At 44.4% G+C, this 7,941-nt stretch overlaps 1 pseudogene across 1 annotated transcript; it reads right to left on the bottom strand.

Moving 5' to 3' along the window:
* Positions 1-400: 400 nt before the first annotated feature.
* On the bottom strand, positions 401-2,030 carry LOC306931526 (kinesin-like protein KIF2A; annotated as a pseudogene). Its single transcript has one exon. The product of its transcript is annotated as a kinesin-like protein KIF2A (transcript).
* Between the last annotated feature and the right edge of the window lie 5,911 nt (positions 2,031-7,941).

Genomic DNA, 7,941 nt, shown 5'->3' with positions numbered 1-7,941 from the left:
TTGCAGTGTCTCCTCCGCTATCGGTGTATGAATGTGTGTGAATGGGTGAATGTCTAAATCGCGAAAGGCGGTATGTCATGCACCATTTACAATTTACCATAGTTAGGAATGGTGGTGGTTACCCTCCTGTTTTCTCTTCTCTCAGCTGATGCTACTGTAATTTCACACAGTTAAGTTCTTCTTCATTCTGCTCACAGAATGACATCAGGTTAGGCTTGTTGCACTACTCCGTGAGTGCTGGTATTCTCCTTCTAAAGGCTTGTTGCACCCCATGCACCGACTTCTTCATCAGACTCTTGCTCAAACTCAACTCTCTCCAGATGTGTGTGGTGGTCGGCATATCCGGCCTCGTTTACAGCCAGTTCGATGAGCGAGAACTTCCCGTTCTTCCCTTTCTTCCTTAGAACTCTAGCTGGCTGGCTGCGTGGTGGTTGTTGGGGAGACCTCCTTCCACTGCTTGGGGTCAAGACTGCCAGCTCCTTCACCCTGTTAGCGTAGTGTAGTGAGTTACGGGTATTCTCACATGATGACATACCAGGAGATATGGTTACAATCATGCACGTACGGGAGTTCTCCCCAATTAAGGAGTCTTTGAGGACCTGAGTGAGCTTGCTGTCCCTGAAGGGAGTGTAAGGGTCATTGCGTCGCAGAGCCCTAATGCACTTCTTTAGCGCCAGCAGACTCTTGTTAATCTCGGCTCTTTCCCGACGAGTGTTGTAGTCAGTGTTGTACACGTCGGCTGCTCTCTCATTCCCGGCCAGGTCGATGAGCGAGAACTTCCCATGCATCTTCCCCTTCCTCCTTAGAATGATCTGGAAGACGGCGTGGCTCCTAGAAGAGCGTGCGTTCGCCGATGTCTGACCCAATGTTCTCCAGCTGTTTCCCACCTCTATGAGTTTGAGAACCTCCTCCGTAGACTCGACCTCCGTCTCCTGTAGTCCTATCACACGAACCTGTTTACCGTTATCCGACACCCTCAGCTCGGTTCTGCCATTAAGAAGGTCAAACACCATCCCATTGTAGATTTCGAAGAAGGTCGCGGACACATGTAGTTCTAACTTGCTATAGTTGGGTTTCTTCAGCATGAGAAATACATCCCAAGCAGTTAATGCATAGATTCCTTTGGAACAATCATGGCTTCCGCCAGAAAAATCTCCACACATGGTATGCGTTTTCCCACTTCCTGTCTGTCCATAGGCAAAGCAGGTAGCCATGCCCCTCTCAAAGATGGTCTCCACCAGGGGCCTGGCTGTGAACCTGTACACCATCTCGTTGGTTGTGGAGTCGTCGAAGGTGTAGTCAAAGCGGAAGGTCTGGTTCTTCAAGTAGCTGGTCAGGTCCACCTTCTGTTTGGGTTTGTGGACCATCACCACGTCTTTACTGGGTATGGTGATCACGTCAAAGTCCTTCATGGTCCGTTCCTTCTTGTTCAGCGGACGCTTCCTCACGCAAACGCATATTCTGTGTTTTTTAATCAGGTCTGTTGTGGTCAGAGGTGCGCAGTCCAGACTGGTTCGAAAGTCTCTGATCATGTACCTGATCTGCTGCTGTTTCTGTTTCTCTCTGGTCTCCCCGTCCCCGTTGGACGTCCTCCTCCTGTTCAGCGGGTATTGTTGGGCGGTGGGAGGGGGGGATGTTTCAGGCTGTTGAGGAGACTTGGGAGACCTGGCACTGGTGGCCACCACTCTGTTATGTCTGGATGCGGCGTCACTCTTAGACGGTGCACTCGTGTGATGGTTCTTTGCAATTCTGTCGATTTTAACGGAAGTGGCAGTGGGACACAGTGGGGTCTGTGGAGGGCTGGGGACAATGTCCTCATCCGGGGCAACATCTGGATTTAGAGCAAATATAAATCCCAAGTCGACCTCTTTAGCTTTTGCCTCCTTGTTTTCAATCCATTCCACTGTTACAGTCTTCCTGTCCTCGTTCAGTGAGGTCACCAACGCCCGGTTGATTCGCCAGTTCTGATCATCGCCACGGTTTATTTCCACTTGAGTACCAACGTCAATCTTTCCAAAATCACATGCCATCCTACATTCAATTAATTAGTGAGATTGAACTCTTTTAATATGAAAATAAGTTGTGTGTACCAACGAAATATCCATATAATTATCCATATAACTATAAACTAAACTCTCCGGTGCTTTACTCATTTATGTATGTCCCAAAACCCTCCAGAGTTGCCGTGTCACGCCTGATTGGACAGTATTGTGACAACGTCATGGTTGCCATTGTAGCAGAGATCAAAAAAGGGCTCTAAACAAACATTAAAAGTCCATAGACTTGGCTGCTACTCTGTTTGTTGTAAGTGCTCTAAACCAGCATTAGAAAGTTCATGGACTTTTTGAGGCCCTCATACATACGTAGGCCTACATACATACGTATGTACTATGTAGGAAGGCAGGTCAAGGAAATACCTAGACATATTTGGAGACGTATACGTCATAGATAAGTTGACTAATGTCGTCTGAGGGAGACACACTGTTGTTAGGGTTCCGTCTTGTTGTACGTTTTGCACTCCATCCGTCCATCTTTGTACGCTAAGGGCTCTGTTTTCGTCCATGCTATCCCCTTATCCCTAAACGTCTTTGCCTTTTTTCACTATTATGAAAAACATTTTTGAATAGTTAAAATAGCCAATCTACAAGCTCACAACGTGTCGATGTAGAATTGTAGATCGACTAGTTGAACTTTTCAACCATCTTTCTTTCTTCCTGTATTTGGACATAATGGCTGTGTGAGAGTTTGAGAGCACAAAGCCAGTGCTAATTAAAGTGGGCAAACTTCAACCAGCTTGTCTCACTCTCGTTGACCTTTATCAAAACACTGGCATTCATGTCGGGCAAACGCTGGCACATTCTCCTGGAAGCAGTGTAGGTGTCAAAGTAAACAAACAGAGCCTCATTAGGTTGCACCAGAAGGCATCCTATCACCCTCGTAATCTTATGTTGCTTAACAATTCTGCCGACTCTCCCCTGAGGTCGCTGGACCTTGTGCCCGTTACAGACTGTGGAACACGTGATGACCACCGGCCACCGAATGGCGACCGTGGTTCAATTGACCTGGCTGCGACGGAGCTGAATATGTCTGACATACGACAGAAGACACCCCCCCCCCCCCCCCCCCCCACTAGAGATGACGATAACTGTATGGGTCAAGGGAGACAGTCAGTCTCTAACCTCTTCTCTCAATATACCAGCGCACAGGCGATGGAGACCCACCAAGAGTTCCGTCGAGCCAGCGAATATAACACCTTCGGTTTACTTCCGGGTTGTGAGCTGGCGAATATAAGGGCTTCAGAATAAGACCTCGTAAATAATGTTTTTTTTAATTAATACATTTATTTAAAAAATGTATTTTTAAATGGCGTATACTAGAGTACTTATATGTGCCCTAAAAGGTTGTTACCGATTTAAAATGACTATTGATTCCCATTAAATTGGGCACTTTGCACATGTTCCTACCATACGTGTGGCGAACTAAAGCAAAAGAGGACGCTCCTTTATTTGCCAATGGATTCTCAGATTGCCTATTATAGGCAATTATTATAGTGGTTTTCAACCAGTGGTCCGGGGACCACCAGTGGTCCTTGATGGGGTTCCAGGTAGTCCTCAGCTAAATGATAGAGAGTAGTGACCAAATGGACCCTTATAGATCTTATGGGTCCATTTGGTTTCATTTTACAGCACTCTCAAGAGTTAAAGATCTCGTGCTCAGACCCACCCAGGAACCCAGCCACACACATAGCTCACATAGGAGTGGTTGCACCACTCAAAAAATAAAATAGTAACATACATGTGCATGTTTTCCCTGTAGTAGCAAAGTTAGGTAAACCTTTATGTGAACAGCTTCACAGTATTTAGTTTAAGAAGGTGCAATTTGAGGTTATGTTCTCCGGCAGGCAGGAGAAATAAAGATGACTGGTCAGATTTCCCAAAAGCTGGGCGTACTAGCGATTTATATGCGTGTTTATTAGATGTGTATTTTTGTATTCTTTATTTACCCAGGGAAGTAGCTGAGCACAGGTGCTCATTTTCAGCAACGCCCTGCACATAGACACACAGACAGACACACACACACGCACACACACATTAAAACCTGGGAGCTGACCAGTACAACCACATTCTTATACTGTTGGCCACTAAGCAGCTCCAGGGGGAGCAGTTGGGGGTTCAGTGGGGGGCACTTCAGCGGTGTTGGGTGAGTGATGACAATCACTTCCCCACCCAGATTTCTCCTGCCTGTCCGGGGAATCGAACCGGCAACCTTCGGCAACAAGGGCACTCCTCTAACCCTTAGGCCACCGCTGCCCCAAAATGCCCAAAAATGTATTAGCAGTGGTCTAATGTCTTGTCAGGGCGAGTTTTCACTGTGCAACATGCTGGTACATTTTCGGCATAGCTTTTGTCAAGGATGCCTGATTAAACTCCCCCAAAGCCACAAGCGACGCGTGAGGATGAAGATTTTCAGCATTTATATGGCTTTGTGCAATTCCTTAGGCTACATGCAGCTTGGTCATGGGGAGCTTCTATTGAGCCACTAAACACAGTCGCTCTATTTATCCAGCACGATTTGAAATGGAATACTCTTAAAAAGGACTAGAAAGGCCTCATCCACCACCTTGCTCTTTTTTCTTTCTTTTCAAAATATTTTTATTTCCGTTTTATAACAGTATGGGTGTCAAGTCACAGGTTCATAGAAAAAAAAAAAAAAAAATATCAGCTTTTAGTGACTGAGGTAAACAAACGTAGCCTACTGTATGAATCAGAGATCGTGGGCAGACATATTAAATGAAAAGACTGTTATTGTGCAAAACATGCCCCTTCAAGACCACCTTGCTCTTTTTGAGTGGTGTAAACCATTGAGTGGTGTCCTACAACTGGCTTTGTTAGTCTGTCTGTGCGCAAAAAATGAGCACGGTTGCTATGGTCACCCAGTTCACACGGGTGTGATTTCATTACGTCAGACATTACGTCAGACCACAGCTGATCAGATTATATAAGACCTTACACCACTCAGTTCACACGGGTGTGATTTTTTCAATGCATTGAGGCTCACATCACAGCTGTCACTCGATCCTGTAGGTTCACACTCTATAACATACGACGAATTAGACCGTTCCTCACCCAGGAATCAGCCCAGCTCCTAATCCAGACAACAGACTTGTCAAAACTTGACTATTGTAACTCCCTCCTTACTGGCCTACCGGCATGTGCACTTAAGCCTCTCCAACTGATCCAAAATGCCGCAGCTCGCTTGGTCTTCAACCAGCCAAAATTCTCACATGTCTCCCCCCTGCTCCGCTCCCTGCACTGGCAGTAAGCCAACTTTATAGGTTTATCATTAAATAAAGAGCTAATTAACACGTTAAAGGCATCGTAGGCGGTGCAGGATTTCATTAAAAAGGCGTTAAAGAAGTCCTTAGCCTGGAATGAGTTGATGCATGATGCTTTCCAAAGCAGTGGTAGTAGGTTTTTAGTAGAGATAGAAAAGTACTGCCGTAGCAGACAACCCGCAGCACTCCAGGTTCAAACAGAATCCTTCTAGGTGCAAGGCTCGAAGATATAAGTTGAGGTGAAGAAAATGCCAGCACTCATTGTATGTCCTTTTACATGATTTTATTTACCTCTGAGAATGAAAACGTACGCGTTTCGGCCTGTATGGCCTTCCTCAGCGTTGTGAGTTAGTAGAGATAACCCGATACTGTATCGGTATCGGAAAAGTATCGGATCGGTCCTTATTTGGCCATATCGGTTCATATCGGTATCGGCAAATATGCCAGTCTAACCACAGATCCGACACAGGGGTAAGGGGTTGACACTATGCCAGGTAAATAAAATGTTGGGGCATGTGGAGTTTGCTTTGGAGTTGCCCAAACTGCAAGTGCACATTTGAGTGAGGAGTCTGCTATATAAACACAACACGAGATATATAGCTAGATGGCTATAAAAACTATTCCCGATCTGTGGACTTCAAAATAAGACATTTTTTCTTTTTGTATTATTATAAATATTATTCTCTGGTATCGGTTAACACAGGTATCAGGATCGGATCGGAAACGAAAAAAGTGTATCAGGACATCCCTAGTTGTTAGCGTCAGTTCTCGCTGCTGTTCTAGCAATCCCCTTTCATCCTTTCATGTATTGTACGCACGCACGCACGCAAGCACGCACCACACACACACACACACACACACACAACAAATGTAATTGCGCCTCAAGGCCCGCCAAAATACATTTTAGTTAAACTGTAGATTTAGTAGTAAAACTAGACTAACACTAAAACATTCCAGGTGACTAAAATGTGAATAAAACTAAATGAAACCTATTGAAAAGACTGAAATCAACAATGTGAACAAGAGGGTCAGGATCGGTGGTTATTGTTGTTGTACTGTGATAGACTGCCCTATCCCCTAGTTTAAAATGTGTTTAGTTTGATATTCAGTTTGTTTATGTTGGTATATATTGTATTCTAACTTATTCTAACTAATTGTCTCAAATTATGTGGGGAACAAAAACAAAGTACTTAACTGGAACCCAGCATTGGAACCCAATTATGTTATGTTTTTTCTTTTCTAAAGTAGATTACACAGGTCAGTTTTAGAATAAAAAAACAGAAATTCTGTCAAAAAAGTTCTGTCTAAAAAGACAAAATGTAAACAAGAATTGATGACATCAATTAATTACCCGCTGCTGCATTATATCCCATGGCTGAGAGGTCGGCTAGAGGCAAAAAGTATATGGTTGCCTATAAACGAGGCAGCCAATCAGGATGATAGGTTGTCCGTACAGCACCGCAGAGAGAACACTGACCAGCTGTGCTTACACAGCAGCTGGTAAAAAATGTGTTATTTCTCATCCTGAGGTCAGCACTCTCAGTTAAGTGTTTTTGACGTGTTAAACTTGGTCAGCTTGTTTTGAAAATCAAATGCTTTAATCGTCGTCTAATCACAAAAACGTGGCATGTACCATTGGATTGAGGATGCCCAGCAGTTGATTGTTTTGTCTTGGGAGCTTCATGTTAGCTGTTTACATTACAAACATAAATATGGGGATTCAGGAAGCTTTTAAAATAAGCTTTTAGACAGAGCCAACGTGTCTCAGGGTGGCCCGCGTCAAGCTGACAGGAATTCAATATTTCCAGAGTCTCATTAAGTGTTGCCAATTTACCTGCTGTAATGTGTCAGAGACTCAGAGTACATATCTGCAACGCAAGCCCCCCTAAGCAGACTATGAAGCCTGTTTTATACAGTACTATCGTACTGTGGTGTCCCGCACCAAGAATAGACAATCTTCAAGCTCTTTGCGGCGCATTGTGCGAGCTTGTAGATTAGCTGAATTTGGCGGAACCTGGAGATCAACAGGATCTGCAGCAGCGGTAGTATAATACTATGTTATTGAGCATGCAGCACCTCACCCAGGTGCCCAGTGAAAGCTCCACTATACTATTCACATTCAGAGGGAGACCTCCGCAGAGCCCTCGCGCCTCCCATCCCTTTGCTTTGCGCCGCTGACAAAATAAAAGGGGAAATCAATGAAACCAAGGATCAATAGGACTCCACATCTCCTCCATTGCCAAGCCCATCTCCTTTTTTTTTTTTTTTTTGTTCAAGATGATGTAAAGTTCACTGCTGAAAATAGCTGCAGTCTGACATTAATTCTTCCCAGCAAATGTCGGGGTATGAAATGGTACAAGTAAAGCTCCCATTGAAAGTTCATACATCTGGACTGAATACCTGAGGGTGTCTGGAACTGTAACCTGAAAAGCCATTATCTGCCATTTTCACCCTTTGCGTCAACAGAGCGCATGAACGGCAAGTAATAATTAGAACAAAATGACATATAGGGTTAATGTAATTGGGTTAATGTAATTGAATACATTAACACTTCCCCCGATGCTCTTCTAACCGTAAATCTGTGTATATAATAAAACATATATCCC

Source organism: Electrona antarctica (genome assembly GCF_951216825.1).
Source record: "Electrona antarctica genome assembly, chromosome: 10".
Classification (NCBI taxonomy): Eukaryota; Metazoa; Chordata; class Actinopteri; order Myctophiformes; family Myctophidae; genus Electrona; species Electrona antarctica.
Note: the sequence above shows the minus strand (reverse complement) of the source record. Positions and strands in the feature narration are given on the sequence as shown.